Source organism: Acinonyx jubatus, chromosome C1, assembly GCF_027475565.1.
Source record: "Acinonyx jubatus isolate Ajub_Pintada_27869175 chromosome C1, VMU_Ajub_asm_v1.0, whole genome shotgun sequence".
NCBI lineage: Eukaryota > Metazoa > Chordata > Mammalia > Carnivora > Felidae > Acinonyx > Acinonyx jubatus.
The window spans coordinates 122,169,978-122,188,969 of record NC_069381.1 but is presented as its reverse complement, the minus strand read 5'-3'; the positions used below and the strand labels follow the sequence as shown (position 1 = coordinate 122,188,969).

At 40.7% G+C, this 18,992-nt stretch overlaps 1 protein-coding gene and 1 long non-coding RNA gene across 14 annotated transcripts in view; one reads left to right on the top strand and one right to left on the bottom strand.

Annotated features, from left to right (window-relative positions):
* The window catches only part of NCKAP5 (NCK associated protein 5), a 963,823-nt gene that overhangs the window by 813,513 nt on the left and 131,318 nt on the right, over positions 1-18,992 (top strand). The gene's annotated exons all lie outside the window — the stretch shown is intronic.
* LOC106974782 (uncharacterized) lies at positions 4,333-14,576 on the bottom strand. The gene is made up of 3 exons (XR_008295286.1): positions 14,250-14,576; positions 10,394-10,485; positions 4,333-6,980 (listed from the first exon to the last, which is right to left on the bottom strand). It is a non-coding gene; the product is annotated as an uncharacterized LOC106974782 (long non-coding RNA).

Here is an 18,992-nt window from a genome sequence, read left to right as displayed (position 1 = left end):
ATGCCATCATGAAGACAGACCTGTCATATGGAGCACAGCCCAGACTGGGCCTGCACAGGCCTCAGAGCAGGGCTGTAGAAGGGCGCTGTGTGTGTTGGGCATTAAGACTCCCAGGGAACTTTGGACAGGAGAATGCCAACAGGAAACACCTACTTCTCCATCTTGTTCTGTGCTGAGCCAGCACACTCACCAGGCTGCCAGAGGGGTGGCCTGAGAGGCAGTTGCCTTCTGGGACTGAACCAAGTACATGATTGTGCACTGTGAGGGGAGTCATGATAAGAACGACTGTTCAATGAGCACTCCTCAGTGTGCCATCAGGTGCTTTCCCTGGAGGGTATCCGTTCATTACCATAAAATATTATGAGGAAACATATTCCTTTCTTGCAGATAACAAATAAGATCACACAGCTGGTAGATGCTTCAGCTTGGATGTGAACTTGAGTCTGACTTCAAAGCCAATGTCTTAACCAATGTCTTCATTATATAGTAGTGGCCCCTCTGTGAACTAAAACAGGTACAGGGTCAACCTTGGGCTTTGTAAAAGCTATGCGGCAGCTGCATCACATCTCAGAAACTCAACTGAAATACATTTAAACCATCTATTTTTAGAGGCCTTTATTCAAAAACAAGAATCAGTAAACAGACTTTAAGATCATGAATCAACAGACTGTGAAAATCCGGTGAAATTTTGTGTGTGATTATAACAGCTTCCCATGCATTGTTCATGGCATAGAACTTAAGGGCACGCACTCTGGAGCCAGATCGTCCAGGTTTTTACTTCGAGCAAGTTGTTTTACCTTTCCCCACCTCTGTTTTCTCCATCTGTAAAATGGAACTAATAAACATAGCCACCTCCCAGGGAAGTTGTGAGGATTGAAATAACACATAAGGAAGGACCTGGCCTGACGCACAGTAGCTGTGCATTCATTTTGTAACCCAACCAGTGTGACTTTGCTCCTTGGTGAGTCAGAAACTCCAAGTGAGTTTTTGCACAAAGAAAGGAAATCATGTGAGGAATCGCTTCCAAAGCTTTGACTCCCCAGAGAGGGTGAATGGATTAGGATGAATATTTAGATCAGGAAGTCTTGTCACTGGATTAGAGGCGGCCATAAGGTCACACGTGTGCCTTAAGGAAACATGCCTATACATACGTTGTATGTTATGCAAATGAGGCTGAGGTGCCTCCTTGGGTGGAGATTGTAGTATTAAAAGAGGTAAAACTAACTGCCAATCATTCCAGGACTCACTCCACAGTCCATCTGCACAGGCCTGGGTCATGGGGTTAGCTCAAGCAGTCTGGGTGGCCTCGGCCAGTGGGATGCCTTGTCAGCACAGTCACCATCACCCGAGGGGTGGTTTAGGGTCTCATTTGCCTGAGTTAAGAGGCAAACCAGAAAGAAGAGCTTAGGGAAGAATGTAAGATAAAGGTTAATGAGTACAAGCAGGTGGACATTAAAAGTCAGGTCTGGGGTCTAGCTGGTGACAGTTTTAGTTGTTGCATTTGTAACTATTTTTATGACTATACCCCCACACTCTGTCCCCAGCTGAATGACAGACACACTTCATATTTGCCACCCTCTCTTTGTGGTCTTCCGCTCAAGTATGAAAAGCAGCCCCTTCTGTATCATCACCTCTGGGGATAATTGGAGTGACTCTTTGCCCCTAAATATAAGCACTTTCTCTCTCCTGGCCTCTGCTTTTGCCTTGTCCTTTCCCACCGCATTGTACGTGCCTACAAAAGGTTTGTTAGACTAATTTGAACTGAAGTCTGCTCTCAGCTACTAGGGAAACCCACTCTCTTTATTTTATTCCTTGATGTTATCATTAACTCTTAGCATCTCCATCCGCCTGATATCAGATTCCCCATAAGCCCCACTTCTGGGCCCCACAGAGTCATTAATGTGTTCTCCAAGACCAGTAGTTCTGAACAGAGCAGCGGTGCACCTTGTGAAGGAGGTGTTTGGCGCATATCATTGGTTGGCGCGTATTTAGGAAGCGTTTCAGAGACTGGAGGCAAAGATGCCACACCTAGCCCCGTGCACCTTGCTGCCTCATCCATCCCACCTGATCTTACTGTGGGCGCATGATTATCTGAGCAGAGCATCTCACACTGTTTTACGCAGAAACTCAAAGTATTTTGGGTATGGTTTTAATGTAAGCTGAATTTGGTCAGAATTTTTTAAGGGAAGAATTGAGCTTTGTTTTGTTTAGAGTTTCACCAAGAATTGCTCCCCATCCGAGGAAAGCACACCATTGTTTGTAGCGGTCTTCATTATATTTGAGTCTCCAGCACAAGAAACCTGTAAGAGTCTGTGTTTATAGTGTCACAGCTGTGGTCATTCCACGGTGCAGGCATCTGACCACTTCGTTACACCCTGTAGGAGAGTAATGCCTGAGCATTTGCATATTGACAAGCGTATTGTTCTATTACAAATTACACATATATTTCATTTCCTATAAGTTTATATATTATATGTATTTTTTTGAAGTTGGTATGTGTGTGTGTTTCAGGGGTCCCCAATGCCACCCCTAAGTTTAACGATCTGCTAAGAGGGCTCACAGGACTCAGTATTTAGTTGTGCTCACAGCTAAGGTTTATTGTAGTGACAGGATACAAAGCAAACTCAGCCGTCGGCAGAGGGGCATAGAGTGAAGTCTGGGGAGACCTGCACAAGCTTTCAAGGGAACTCTCCTGTTTGAGTCACACAGGATGCACCTGCTTCCCCAGTGGGTTGTGACAGCACATATGAAATACTGTTGACCAGAAAAGCTCATACAGCATCAGTTCCCAGGGTTTTTAATAGGGCTGGTCAGGTAGGCACCCTCTGCCTAGCACACACCCAAATTCTAGACTCCCAGAAGGAAAGCAGGTATTCTGCATGAGCCACATTATTTGTATAAACAATTTAGGCACAGTCAACTACCATGATCAGTAAGCACAGTAGGAACCTTCTGTAATTCAGATTCCAGCCCAGGGCCTATGTTATAAGCAAGCCTTTTAAGAAATAGCAGTCAGGCCTGCAATGTTAATTCTTTACTGTATAGTAAGTTATAATAACTGTGAAAATCACTGGCATACAGCAAATGGGGAATTAAAAAATATTTGTTTACAAGGGGCACCAGGTTTGATAGATTGAAAACCATTGTCTTAAACAAAATAACCCTCCACCCCCACATATCTACATTTAGCATGCCAGATATATAATTATTGGTTTCATGTGCCCCAAATCAAATTTTAAAGCAGAGGTTAAGATTTTTTAAAATATGCATTGCTTCCATCTACTATCAACAGTCTGTTAATGAAAGGTAGCAAACAGAATATTTCTCCTCTTGTATTAGGAACAAATCTAGAATGGCCAGTTTTTCCCTACCTGTTTACCTGTGAATTCCCTGTTTTATAGTAATATAATAAATGGCAATTTCTCTGTTATTAATACAATTCTATCACTTACGGGGCACCTGGGTGGCTCAGTTGGTTACGGGTCTGACTTGGCTCAGGTCATGATCTCGTGGTCTGTGAGTTCGAGCCCCGCATCGGACTCTGGGCTGACAGCTCAGAGCCTGGAGCCTGTTTCGGATTCTGTGTCTCCCTCTCTCTCTGACCCTCCCCCGTTCATGCTCTGTCTCTCTCTGTCTCAATAATAAATAAAGGTTAAAAAAATAAAAAAAAAAACACAATTCTATCACTTACTACTTCTGTAGTAAATCTGAACTTTAATTTTTCTACTAAATCTGAAAATCTCACTAATTATGGGTTAAAGACACATTTTTAACTTGAGAAGTATCATTCCAGCATCAGGGCCAAGTGCAAGGCATGTAATACAAATGAAAGTATAATTCAGTGTCATCAGGTCACCTCTGATAGCCCCCTGGTTGACACCATACTGTGGATTAAAATAATAGCTCCAGCTGGCCCTTCTTCAATACGATATGCATAAACAACAGGTGTGCTGGTTAATTGTTTTCTCATCATGGTGCATATTTCACACCCCATAACTCCCAAATGAAATACCAAAAGAATACATAAAATTAAATGATTCAAAGATTTAAAGGGTTTATGTTTTTTTATGGAAGAGTGGGAATCCATTGAAATATTTAGAAGGAACTATAGCTATAACCGTTATTATCAATGCCCCTAAAGTTACAATATTTATGTTTGCTTTAAAAATTCACACTTGAAGATCACACACACACACACACACACACACACACACACACACACACAAAATGAGGCAGGTACACATGCAGGGAAGGTGTACTTGGAGTTTAGAAAAGGAAGAGTTTATCACACATCTTCTTTTAAGGTTTGTTTATTTATTTTTGAGAGACCAAGAGAGAATGTGAGCAGGGGAGGGGCAGAGACAGGGTGAGACACAGAATCTGAAGCAGGCTCCAGGCTCTGAGCTGTCAGCACAGAGCCTGACTCGGGGCTCGAACCCATGACAGCTCAGAGTCTGATGTGGGGCTCAAACTGATGAATCACAAGATCATGACCTGAGCCAAAGTCAGAGGTTTAACCTACTGAGTCACCCAGGTGCCCCTCACATACCTTCTTTTAAAGGAGCACTTGAAAGCTCCCTTGGAAGTGTAGCATTACGTGACAATGACCTTCTGTTCTTCCATTGCTGTTTTCAAACTAAGCTTTGGCCTTTGCAAGTGGGAACTGGAACAGGACTGTCTCGAAGGGACTGAATCAGCATTGACACTTGTAGCCATTGAGTACTCTCCTTGTTGCTCCCCCTACTCTCCACACATTTCCATCCAGATGAGCCTGAAGTTATGTTAAGTGACTTTTAGCACAGAAGCATGTTGTGGAAGATTCGGTGTTGCTATCTTTTGTGGAACTAAGCGTTTTGCTGGCGCAAATCCATGTGGCTTACTTCTCTCATCCCATGGTAAGACCAGGGGTAGTAGTTAAAAATGAAACATGAACAACAGTGAAACTTGAAACAGCTAGTCAAGCAATCCACCTCCTTTGTACTAAAGTCTCCTAATGTCCCCTTTCTTCTCCCAAATGACTTGCCTCTGTTACAGTGGCTTGATACTGGTGGCTTTGGAGTCCTTGTGGAAAAGCCCTGTCACTACTGAATGAATTTCTATTGACTTTGCTGAGGTTGTGAAATAGTATATTCAGAGATAAAATCAGATTCTTAATGTAACTGAAGAGGCCATTAATGCTTTAACTCTTAGTCACCTCCCCGCACCCCTAGTTTTTTTTGGCTTCCTCTTAAGGGCAGTCTCAGCAATGCAGACATGTGAATTGTATCATTAACTAGGCTTGTCATAAACTATGCCATCTGTCATTATCATACATTAAATTTTTGTGGGTGGTCATCCTGGAAGTTCATATTAAATTTGGTGGCTTACCTTGAACACGCTATGTTTCATTAGCTACTCACCTGTGTAGAGACACAGGAGAGAGGGATAATTTGTCTATGTCCCATGGGCAGTACAAGGACAGCTATAACAGTATGAATTAAAGACCACTTAACTGCACTTGAAGTAGAGAAAGTTGGCCTCAGGATATCATCCCACTGAAATCAGTATTGCTTCAGAGATCTCTAAGACATTGGCCTACCTGAGACTACTTGCCTCTCAAACTTGTTCCTTCTGGCTGACATTTTAAGTTGACTCATTGAATCAGTCAGGATGGGCTATGGTAAGCTGTAGTAACAAACAACTGCAAAATATATGTGGCTTCAGACACAAAGATTTGTTTCTTATGCTAGATTACTTTTGTAGGTCAGCACGGGAGCCAGCCACACATCTTAGACACTCAGGAGACATTACTGATGGAGTAGCCACCATCTCAAACATTGCCAATCACCAGGCTGAGAAGAAGAGAGCTATGGATGGTTTCACATCACTATTAAAAATGCTTTGGTCAGACTAAGTATATGGCCCCACTCAACCATAGAGGCGTTAAGAAACACAAGTAGACATGTCCCGAGAAGGAAAGAGAATTGGACATATTTAGTAAGTAGCATTCATGACCACCACACTCAGCTGACACCTTTCTTCCTTATTTCTTCTACCCCAGATACTAGAAAGACAAATATGCTGTTTCTCAGCTTCCTTTGTACTAAGAGAGTCCAGGTTGACCTGCTTCTGGCCTGTGAGACCTTTGTGGAAATCTGCTGTGGGGATTTATGGCAAGCTTTTGTTTTCCTGATAAAAGGGGTGAAACACAGCTATAGTGTTCATTTATGCTTACCCCTTCTTCCTATCTGGAAGGTGGAGGCAATGCCAGGAAATATAGCAGCTATCTTAGCATGAGCCTTCACACAAAAGATGGCAGAACAAGACAGGAATGAGAAGAGTTTGACTTCCTGATGATATGAATGAACTACACCACCAGCTCTGGACTGCCTACCTCCAGACATCTTGCTGTGTGAGAAATATAAACGCTACTATAAGCTTATGACATTGTAAGTCAGGCTTTTTGTGTTGTTGCTGTTGTTGTTGACAGCTGAATGCAATCCTGAGAGTCCTTAATTTGAAATTGAAAAGGAAAACTTTCCATTTGGAAGGATGTGTTACCCACAATTACCCCAGTGAAATTAAAATATGGTTGAGAGATTGCTAATACATGCTCCTGTTTTAGACCCTTTGCCACAGGTCTTTTGGGTGTCATTTCATGTGAGCTTGCTTTGTCAGTATAAGCTAGGTTATGATGTACTAACAAATAACCCCCGTAATCTCATTGACCACCTGGCTCCGAACTTCTTGCTTTGTAAGAATACAGATGCCTAAGATTTGTTTATGTCTAAGCCCCTTAGAGTCAGTTTTTCTGTTTCTTACAGGTAGGTGCAATCTTGGCTGAGGCTGACACAGTCTTCTTTATTCTTGAATTTAAACAGATGTGCTACCCACAGTCTGTTAATGTTTTCAGGTTTTTTGATGAAGGGCTATCTGTAGAGATGATTCCATATAATGCTTTAAGAATTTCCAGTATATTTCCCATGGTCAGCTCCATCCATCTGAGAAAACAGACAAAAAACTGCTGAAAATGTCTTCTAAAACATTTTTCTTTCTCTTTCCTCTTTCTATATTGAAGAACTCTCTAAAAGAAATTCTTTAACAAAAGTGTAAAGCTTCCATTCTGTGATAAAAAATTAAGTCTTGTTTTCATGTTTTATTGGGGTAGCTGGGACACTTACAGAATAAAATCTGTTAGAAATAAAATGATAAAAAGGAAGAAAAGAGACCATGGTTCTAAAAACTTTATAAAAGCCTTGAAACTATGAGAATATCTCTGTATCCTGAGAATTTACAGAATGTGCTGAAGTCTCTCAAATTCAAAACACTTGAGAACAGAAACTGTAACTTGTTCAACATTAACCTTGACAAATCCGGGTTCTGTCATGTGAATGAATGAACACCTCCACTCTTGAGATCTCAGGACCTTGAACATCAAAATTGAAGTAGGGTAGCAGAAAATTATCTTTATCTCTTTCTCCCTTCTTCTACCTTCCATGCCATCCCTATTCTCTCTTTAAATTTTTAATAGATTACGTGAATGACTTTGACAAAAAAATCTAATGAGAAAATGTCTTCAAAAGCACTGTCAGCTTCCTTACTTGTCACCACCCGCACTCCCCGGAAGGACAGCACTTTGCTTTATGACCATGTATTGATCTCTAATATCTTTATTGAGCCTTGTCTCTTCCTTGCCTCCTACAGGCAAAGGGTGAGAGTTAGATAATAGTATTAATTTTCCAGACATCTGCACATGTTTTAATGGCCTTTTGAAGTTTGAAAATAGTTTCTCTGTGAACCCACCACAGGGCTAAAATGCCATTAAGGCCTAGATTGCAACGATACATAACAATCATAGCTGTAGAGCTCAGCTTGGCAATGAAAAGAAAGCTCATTTATTTTAGTGGAGATTCAAATTAATGTACGTTCCTTGCCCAACCAGAGCCAGCATTACCAGGTGCTGGAGGTAACCATCAGGACCCAGGATGGCTGAAATCCACCCATTCTTCCTCACACATGTGGGAAGTCAGAGCCACAACAGAACGTCTCCACATCACAAACGACGTGAGATGGAGGGTTCGGGAGTAGTGACGTAATTGAGGCTGATAACCATGTTTTAGCCATGGCCCAGTTTTTTTTTAGACCAGAGAAGCCTTTGGTCCCCTTCTCAGAACAATGCTATTACATGCACGAAGACATGGGATTATAAAAGGAAACCGATTATACTGAGGTGCCATTACTAAGGTGTTGAAAAATATGTAAGATGAGCTTCATTCCTAAAGCATGAAATAAAAAGCTCAAATGGAAGTTCTAACTTAGTTCTTATGTAATGATTCCAATATATAATATTTATAGATATTACTACAACTGCAATGTGACATGAAGATGTCTGTGATCTCTTGTAGTGACAGAGTCACCAATTAATACCACTGTAGTTTCATGCCTACATTCACAACTGAAGGAAATGTTAATTTTTTTAAATTTTTTTTAACGTTTATTTATTTTTGAGACAGAGAGACAGAGCATGAACGGGGGAGGGTCAGAGAGAGAGAGACACAGAATCTGAAACAGGCTCCAGGCTCTGAGCTGTGAGCACAGAGCCCGACACGGGGCTTGAACTCACGGACCGCGAGATCATGACCTGAGCCGAAGTCGGCCGCTTAAGCGACTGAGCCACCCAGGCGCCCCGGAAATGTTAAATTTTAGTTCAAGTTTGGTGAAACTAAAGATGCATTGTTTTTTCCTCCAAGTTCACAAAGGCTCTGAATTCTACTCATGGATCTCTGAGCTCTCACATTAAGGAACCCCAAAGTCTGTATATTTCCTAGGAATTGCAGGCCTGTGTAGATACAAGGATGATTATTTATTCTTTCCATGCAATGTTTACTTAATACCCTTGAGTTGTTCTCTCTAGAGTAGGGATGCATCCTCTGATGACAGCCACCCTGTTTTTGTTTTTGTTTTCTTAGCTCTCTTACAAATGATGACCACTTGTGGAGCTAGAAGCACTTTGGAGGGTTTGTTTCTCCCCCTTTACACAAAACTACCTGGCCAGGTTTGGGAAGCCTACCAGAGACCCTGACATGATCACCTGCTCTACCTAGCTGGCAAAAGTCACCATGTGGATGGCACCTGTTTCATAATTTGACATTGGACAGTCTCTGAAAGGACAAATGGTTCTAAGTAGTATTGTGTGCACTTACCTTAAGATTATCACTGGTTCCTCCATGGGGCATAGTTTTTACAAAGAGGATGTTCAAGTATAATTATCCAGGAATTTCTTAAAATTTGAGGAAAGTCAGATTTAAAACCAGGAGAATTTTCTGTTTCTTGTAACAGACTAGAGGAACTGGTTTGGCTTGTCCCATTACATAGTGACAAAGCAGCATTTGATAGCAGCAGCCTATGTGATAAAATGATTATGGCAGCAGTGAGAAAGAATCTAATAAGGAAATTGATCTGCAGATTCCAATTCTGTAAGAGCCAACATCAATCAACATAAATGTCAATAATGAGATTGTACTGAAAACTGCCTAGTTCTTTCAGAGGGTTCTAGGGTCTGGTGACAGATTCAAGAAGTAAATGTGAAAAAAGAATTTAAGAGGTTCACAATTACTCCACTGACCAGCAGCAGGCTACATGGTTCTTTGCTGGCACATGACAGAGTCTGTCTTGGCCCAGGCTAAGGTTAATTGGACATTGCTAAAGGATTTTCATATTGAGAGATATGTGATAGTGGTACCACATGGTATAATATAATAATAGCTGTTTTTGTACTTGGCAATTATAGCTACACACTACAGTTTAGGGAGGGGAATAGGAGAAACTTGGTGCTGTGACTTATATGTATCCTTTGGGAGGCCATGTCTAGATAGTGCAGTGGCAAAGGAAACTGTTCTCAGAGATTTATCTGGAAAGGTTATATGGGTAGAATTCTGAAGTCATTATTTGCCATTTTATATAACTTCATTGTTTGTCTGCCTAGGGTTTTTACTAAGAACTGCTCCTTGAATCTGTCATGTTAGAGACCATGAATAGCAACAGGATAAGTATAAGTGAATTTCAGGATTGGGAACATCAGGGAGTGTTATGACAAAGGGGTTGCTAAAGAGTAGGACAAGAAATGGGGCTCTTGTGTGGCTCAGTCAGTTCAGCATCCAACTTCGGCTCGGGTCATAATTTTCCAGTTCACAAGTTCGAGCCCTGCTTCGGACTCTGTGCTGACAGCTCAGAGCCCTGAGCCTGCTTTCAGATTCTATGTCTCCCTGTCTCTCTGCCCCTCCCCCACTCATGCATGCGCCCTCTCTCTCTCTCTCTTTCAAAAATAAACATTACAAAATAAAGAGTGGGACAGGAAAGTCAGGTGGGTGGGCACAGAAATGAAAATGTGAATATAAGACACAGCTCAGCTTACTTTCACCTGGAGCCATCTTGATGTCTCAGCAAGGGATTCCTCCCATGTTTCCTGTCCAGGCAGGAGCATTTTCCAGGATATGGGCAATCTTCCTGTAGGAACAGGAAAGGAAATAAGTGGAAACAGGAGGGACTTAGAACAAGCCACTCCTACCTAACATTCTGATTATAAAGCAGCTACCTCAGAATTGACAAAACTGATTTTCCAAGAAATATTGACCCCACTCTCCCTTGCTCTGTGTCTTTTTTTTTCTATCTCAACTGGATACCCTGCTATTGGCATTTTCTGGAGTTTGGGGTCTCGTGTTGCAAATTATCATCACCTACATGCTACCGAAATGGTGGCTTTTCACTGGAAATGATATTAGGAAGCTGTCTCAGGACTTCTTTTTGGTTTATACTATCAGGCATACTTTTGGCACTGACACTAATTGAGGGTAGATGCAAGAGGGGGTGGGAATCAGGCTATTCTGTCTTTGAAAATTATGTTAAGATTCAAGTCTACTCTTACCTCAGCAAGCTTAGCAAAGGGAACATAACCAGATCTTTTTCTGGTCTGGGAGTATCTTTCTGAGTCTAATAATAAATAATCAGAGAAGATAAGAGCCAGGGTGGACTTCTTGGGTGCAAATCTGTACAGTCACACAGGGGCTAGAAGGGCCCTGTGCTTGATGTAATACTGTTCTGTCACCACTGTGAAATTCTTAGTATCTTTTTTTTTTTTTTTTTTTTTTTTTTTTACAAATGGTCCCCTGCATTGCACAAGTTATGTCACTGGTTATGAAAGTAGCTAACATTTGTTGAGCATTTCATGTGTCCAAACCCCTTGGTGAATTGAATTCTTACCACAACCTTATAACTCCAGAGTTCCTTCTCTTGAACATCAAATCTGCAATGAGGCCCTTTGAGTTGATGTTGTTACTATTATCCATAAAGGAAACTAAGGCTCAAAGGGTACAGTAACTTGCCTTAAATTACACAAAGCCAGGATCTGAACCCAAGCCGGATCATACCTTGGCCACGTGCCAGCCTTGCCTCCCTGGTTATGGATGTGGCAAATGGGGAAGGGAGTAATGTGTAAACTCAGACCCAGGATTTATCCTGAATGTTTAAAAGCTAGTTTTCTAGTTGTTGATCATCTTTGTCTTAAATATGTCAGGTAAAAAGGTAATAATAAGTAAGTCAGCTAATCAAGGGTTGGGGTTCATTGGATTCCAGTTGATGGAGGTGTCCAGGTGATGCGATGAATATGGCCGCAGTGCGTGGGCCCGGACTCCATCCTAGCCTAGCTCAGTGACTTGCTGGGCTAGGTGACATCTTCCGGGAACCAACCACTGGCTTTCTGAATAAGTGACTCACATTTTACACGCTGACTGTATTTTTATGTACTCAAGTTGGAGGGCGTCTTATTCCATTAGTTTTTGATCAATATAAAAGTATTTATGAAAAGAAATTTACCATCCCACATAAAACACCTGAACAAAAAAAGTAAAAATTTATATGTAATAAATGTTTTGAAGCCATTTAGAATTATTAACAGGGACATTTGGGGAGAAATCTTTATAGTCTGCGACTCACAGTCTTGGGGAAAAAAAATTTTGTCTTTAAAACCAGCTGATGATTAACAAGTGTTCAAAGCAGACCCTTAATTTTATAATAATAATTACTTCTTGGGAATCTGGATCCTCTCATCATTTCTCAAATGAGTATAAGAGCAGTTTCTTTGCTCCATAATGCTCATTTCTTTGTAATAGTTATTTATATATCCATAACCAATTCCTTTGAAAAGTAGGAAATCACTTTTGGTATTCTGAGGTTGAAAATGCTGTCCATGATCTGAAGTATAAGGAGAGCTCGAGAAAGGTTACTTTGCACCTTTTAAGAAAGTTTCCATCAAAGCAGTTTATGAAAATTAATAAATCTTGAGGGATTTGAGAAGATAGGATAATTTTAGGATTATTGTAACTGGTGACTGCCTCAGAAGAAAATAGATTATGTTATTTGTATTTATGCATCGGATATCCATTTAATACTTCACAATTTCCACCCTGGGAGATTAGGAATTTCTCTTTCCACCTTCTTCCTCCGTGCCTGATTCACAAATACATAAACGTTTACTGAACATGCTTGATTAGAACAAAGTGTTGTCTGAAGCAAAAAAAAAAAAAAAAAAAAAGAAAGAAAGAAAAAGAGTAGAAACACTGTTTCATGTCTTGTGGAGAACATGCCTTTTTACTGTATTCTCTGATGCAGTTGTAACTCCCTAATCTGTCATACAAATGTTTGTAAAATCATATCCATTTACTTTTCTCTTGGATGTTACATTTGAGTCTTTAGTCGATTTGCTGGAGGATTTGCTGGAGAAACCAAGGAGCGATTTTGACTTGAAAGTCTGGCATCACTTCTATTTCACATTCTGTTTTCAACAGCCTCTCTTAATATGCCAGGGAAAAAAATCCACAAGATTGAAATTTAAATATAGAATATATTTAGCAAACTAATAGAAAAATAAAAATAAATCCACTTGACTTGATAAATCCTACGTAATAGCTGAAAACTGCCATTTGCCAAGAAATGATTTAGCTTAGTGAAATGTATTTTACAGCTAATCCTTTAATGTCTGTTTAACATATTACCTTTCCCACTGTTAATATTGAACAGTATTGTAAGTTAGTAATTTTATGCCCTATATTTCAAATTGCTATTAGGGAGCCACATAAATAACAATTTTCAACTGCTTGTTTGTAACACCATGAGGCATTTCTTACCATGGGGTAAAGTAACAGTGGATTTAAAAAACTGCTGTGGGGATAAAGCCACAGGGAAACTGATGTGGATCTGTGGCAACAAAGCCTATAAAGCAAACTGAAGTAATAAGTCTGAAACCTGATAATGTACAACTTAGTATTAACTATCAGGGGCAGTGAGACTATGGGCCCTCGTTGAACGTTCAGCCAGAAATTGAGTTTACGTAATACATCTTCACAAATATTAAATGAATGGGACTCCAGGAACTTGTCCTATTAGAACAAGGCCATTTATAGGACACTGGCCTATAAAATGCAGATGAGTGCATAGCACAAAAGTCATTTTCATGGGCGTCTGATCTAGTCCTTAACGCTAGACTCCATGCCAGGAAGTGCCATGAGGGTGAATCCTATAGTCTGTGAAGGCCCCAGCAGATATCTCCCAAACTCTGAATTTCACTTGTTCTCAGCTTTCTTTTAATAATGTAAGGAGGCACACATCTTATATATAATTCTCCATTTTTTTTTTGGTTTTGTTTTTTTGTTTTGTTTTGTTTTTTTGTTTTTTGTTTTGTTTGTTTCCAAAACACCAACAAGACCTTTCCCCTTCCTTGGAGTTTAATCTTCTAGTGCTAGGCACTCTTTATTTTGATGTCTCCTTGTTGTACTTGCAAGAAGAGAGTAGGGCCCAGGTATGATTTCTTGCCAACAGCCTGGAAAATGAACCCCTTTGGTTCACCAAGGGAGTCACCCTGTGTCTTCTTGATTAGCGATTAGAGACCTCTGGAGTGCTAGCAGCAATCTGCACAGTTTTAGCATGCAGCGGTGAAGTAAGCATCATAGGTTGAACCCCCTGCCTTCCCTGCAACCAAGAAGCACTCCTCAAAGGCACAGAAGCTCTGTGTGTCTCCACCGTGTCTGCATTTCTTTCCAGGGACCCTTCCAGTCCCTTCTTATAGACCTCGCCTTGCTTGTTTACATGGATAAGAGTAACGGAGGCCACAGCTAAGTTCAGCATTAGGAAAAAATGTGGGCCTGGCAAAGGGATAAAGGGGAAAGCATGTGCCTTGGAGACAGTGATGAGTTCAAGTCTGAGCCCTTACTACTCACTGTATGACTTGCCACAGGTTCCTTACTGCTGAGATGTCTCTCTCATCTTTTTGCCTCCATGGTCTTGCTCAACGGTTTGCAGAAAGATGTCACACTCTTTCATCTCTGGACCTTTGCATACGTTCTGCCCAGAAGGCCTTTTTCTCTCCCCCTCCTTTCTTGGCTCCTTCACCTGAGTCATCATTTCTTGTTCCTACATTCTCGATTTAGCTATTTTTCTCAGGAAAGCCTCCATGGAGCCCCCTGCTGAGATTTACATGGCACATGACAGTGAGGGTGCCCGATGGCTTGTCTTCCTACCTGTGCCTTTGGGGGTGGGGACTGTGTTTGTTCATCATTGTGTCCTAGGTAAGACATCACAGTGGCAGAGAATGTGGTGTCCTAAGAGGTCATGTGGCAGGATTCTAGCACAGAGTCATGACATAGAGGCTTTTCTTTCCAGGAAGTAACTTTATTTGTGCCAGTACGGCTCAGTTGGGTTGGTACCCTAGAAACAGCCCTGAATGCCATGTGGCATAGTTTTTTAATACCTTTTTTACTTCTTTGTCTCCCATATATGGTAACACACAAACACGTGGTCTAATTAAGTGCTCTCATGTTAGAAAGTCATGAGGGATGTTGTCAGGTATGCGTATAGCCAGGTTGCCTTAAGGTTTTTTGTTTTGTTGTGTTTTTCCTTAGGGAGGGGACCCTATCACAGGCAGGCGTGACATATGAGTCCAGGTTCAAATCCCTGACTGAACAGTACCTCACCTGCTCTTGTTCTTTAAATTTTCTCATTTGAAAAATCAAAGTTATAATAGTTTCTACCTCATGAGGTGATTATAAGGATTAAATTAGAAAAAAATAATAGGAGCACTAAGCATAGCACCTGGCATATAGTCTATAAATGTTTGCTGTTTTTCTCGTTAGTTTTATTTTAAGTTAGATCCAAATTTATATACAAAATTGTGTTTTCCAGAAAGAATGTGGAGCTCTAAAGAGGAAATAAAAACATCACCAGTACCAATAAAATTACCGATCATAATAATAATGAAATAATAATAATGAAAGTATGTTTTTTGATAAATGAATTAATGATGTTTGAGTGTAGGAAGGGAAGGTATTACATTATACTTCGAGGTACTTCTTTTTTTAATCTTACATGGTTTGTCTTGTCTAATTAATTTGTATTGTTATTTTTGTAAATTTTATATAACGAACCATCATAAGCCAGTTCCAATTATAGAAATTAAGAGAATGAACCCTGCACTCATACTACCTGGGATACTATTTATGTGACATTAGACAAGATTTTTAGCTTCTGTACCTCAATTTCTTACCTATAAAATGGGAATGATGATGTCCTTACTATGGGTGATGATGAGCGTTTCAAAGAATAATATACGTGAAAGACATACCTGATGCTAAACACAGCTCAGAAAATGTCTACAGCTACTGATGGGAGTGACCCAAATTATGGGCTAAACACTTAGGCAGAAATAAACAACTCACCTTGCAAAAGAGACCAATTCCCTCTCTTCACGTGAGAAGCAAACAGAATGTGGAAGTCTGGACTTAGAAGGACACATATCTGAGAAAGAATCCTGGCTCTACTTCTTACTGGAATATAACCTTTTGACTTTGGATCCCTTCCTTAGATTTGGTTACCTGAATTTCTTCATCCCTAAAAGTTAAGATAGTAACTTCTTCCACATTTAGCGTGAGGATCCATGAGATAGAGATTCAGGGCAGAGACTTCATACAGAGCCTTCGTACCCCACAGGGCGGGAAGTGATTCATTTCTTCCTAAGAAATGGTGTGTTCAACTCCAGTGGCCACCACCAAAATTTCCAATAGGCCTGGTTAAAATAGCAGGCCAGGTCCCCCCCCACCCCCGACCCCTGCCTAATTTCTTTAGTTCTATGAAATCAGAGGGAAAATTTGTCCCCCTACATGTAAAAAGCAAAAGCTTCAGCAATCCAGGAAACTTCTCAAAAATAAAGCTTGATTAAAAATGTAAAATGCAGTGTAGATAATTTTACAAAACAGCAGGGGCAATTGGCAAGCACTTATTAAAGTACCTGTTAAAGTAATTAGTGACAAAAATGGAAGTTTCACAGCACTTCTGTATCTCTTAGATCCCAGAATAGGCTCAGGCTGTGCTGAATCATTTCCTGTCTCAGATCAGAGTCAGGGAAGAACACAAAAGGAAAGCTTCAGAGAGTCTTGAGATTGTTCACAGGCAAGCAAGTGTGAATCACTCTTCGGAACTGGCTCCCCACCTGCCCACAGGTGGCCTGCTGTGGAACCCCTAACCCTACATTCCCAACATTCTGCCACTTCACTGTTACATATTAAATATTTCTGAATCTTTTTTGTTGTTGTTTTCTATAAAGAGACCAAGAGGTTTGGAAGCTTGAGAGTGAGAACTAAGCCCTTGTTGTGTGAACATTTATTACACAGAACGTTATCTTACTCATATGTAACTGTGTTACCAGGCTGACCCCCATCCCTCCCCACTTCTGCCTCCGTATCACCCTTACTCTACCATGATCTCTTTTGCATATTCTGCCTTAAGAATTCTTATGGTTTTTTTTTTTTTTTTTTGTCTCATCTCTGTGGGCTCTTCATTGATATTGAGTGGGCTCCACTAATGAGCTTCCTTGAGTCTGTTCATAGTTCATAGTCGGGACTCTGTACACAGTAGATGCTTCATAAATGCTTCTTGTTGAACTAATTAGAGTGGAGGTTCCCAAGGGCAAGGTCTGCTCTTTTCATCTCCATTCATCTTCCTGCTGGTTCTTACCCTGTGGGTCCTCGGGGCACTGTTAATGGAGTTTCAGAGGACAGGACAGATTTGAGATACTCCAGTCATCAGTTTAAGCTGCAGAAGTGCCCAAATGAACTTCCTAGTCACCAAACCCAAATGCTCCCTTAGGCAGCCACCAGATAATCAGGTTGTCATTGTAGCAGAGACCCTTAAAGAAGGTTTTGAATATAGCTCTGGAATAATTGTTTCAAAAGTATTTTATAACCTTCGATCCCAGAGAAGTAGAAAAGAGGATGTAGGACCATGTCATTTACAGAGGCATCCAGAGTGAAACAGAATGTACCCAGGGCATCTAAAGATTGATATTCAGGGCAAGTCTAGAAGTTGTCGGGAAAAATATAATTGCAGCAAGAACTGTTGTATATGGTTAAAAAAAAAAGAGAGAGAGAGATAAAATTTCAGACTCTGAAGTGAGATCAAATCTTGGTGAAAGTGTTTTTTAAAAAGCTTCCAGGAGAACATTTGAAAATCATACTCTGTCGCATCAGCAAGGTGGCTGAATGCAGATATTATGTTTTATCTTTGTATCCCAAAATGGAAATAATGGCATAATTAATTAAACATCAGCTCTTATCCAGAAAGATTTTTGTCCTAGGCTCAAATTTTTGTCAATCTAAGAAATGATCATTTATACTCAGTTATATAATATACAGTTATGTCATGTTCTGTTTTATAATAAATTCTTAATGAAATGGAATGAAACCTATAACATGTGAACCAGGGGTCTGCTCTCCTGATGGTATCTGGAAGGGCTGATGAAAAATCACATTTCCTGAATATGGCAAAAATATTAAGTCTAAGTATGTGCATAAAGTAAAACTTTGTTTTTTGGTTGTTTTGGTTTGTTTTTTGTTTTTGTTTTTGTTTTTGTTTTGGATAATAATCTGGTGAGTAAAGCTTCCAAGGAGAAATTATCTTAATCAGTCTCCACGCTATTGATATTTCTTTGAACTTCCTTCCGGAGCCTACACATACCTATGAAAATTGCCTTGTTATCCAACAGGAGGAACAAAGCTTATTCACCTGGTTATGTCTAGCTCAGAGCCATATTTAGAACATGTCTCTTAAACATACCAAATCCACCACTTGTGTTTTCTGCCCCTGTAACAGAGACTATCCAGAAAGGTGGTGAAATTGTAGGAAATCGTCTGAAGTTAGGAGTATCAAAAGACACCCAGAGGCTTTCATAATAGTGCACTCCAGACTTGCTTCCCGTGTGGTGGGATTAAAGGAGATGAAACAGGAGCCCCAGGGCCAACCTGGGGCTGAGTTGAGGGAGCAGGAGTGAGGCTCGAGGAAGCTTTCTGGAGGCTGTGAGTTGAGATGAGCTCTTCAAAGTGGAGTCAGGGTGATCAGCAAACAAAGCCGGAGCTGAAAAAGCAATGAGTTCTTCCACTCGAGAAATCAGCCCGGGATCCAGGCCACTAGATTTGCAAGTGAGGGTGATCCCTTAAAAAAGTCCAAGTTCAAACGAGCAGCCAGCCAAGAGAGTGGGAGCAGCAGTGCGCAGCAAAGGAGCAGGCAGGAGGAGGGGAGGAGGACGCCCTGATATCCCATCTCGTGGGCCAGATGCTGAACAGTTAAAGATGCCAATGGTGAGGGGGCAGATTTTGAAAAATTCTTGCGTCTGTCTTCTAAATATCCTGCCATGCACTTTTGAGAGTAGAAGATACCTTCAAATGGGTGGAGCATATTGTGAACAGAATTCAGGAAAATGTCACTAAAGAAGGTTTAGCAGTAGTTCGTGTGGCAATTAACAGACCTTTTCACCTGATAAATAAAACAGGAATTCAGGAATTGTGGGCACAGAAGCCATCCCCTTTAACTGAGAGACTTTTTTCACAGAGAGAAAAAAACAACTCTGGAGAGAATATACAACAGGCCTGAGGTAGAATTCTGGATATCCACACAGTAGTATCTACCAAGGTCAA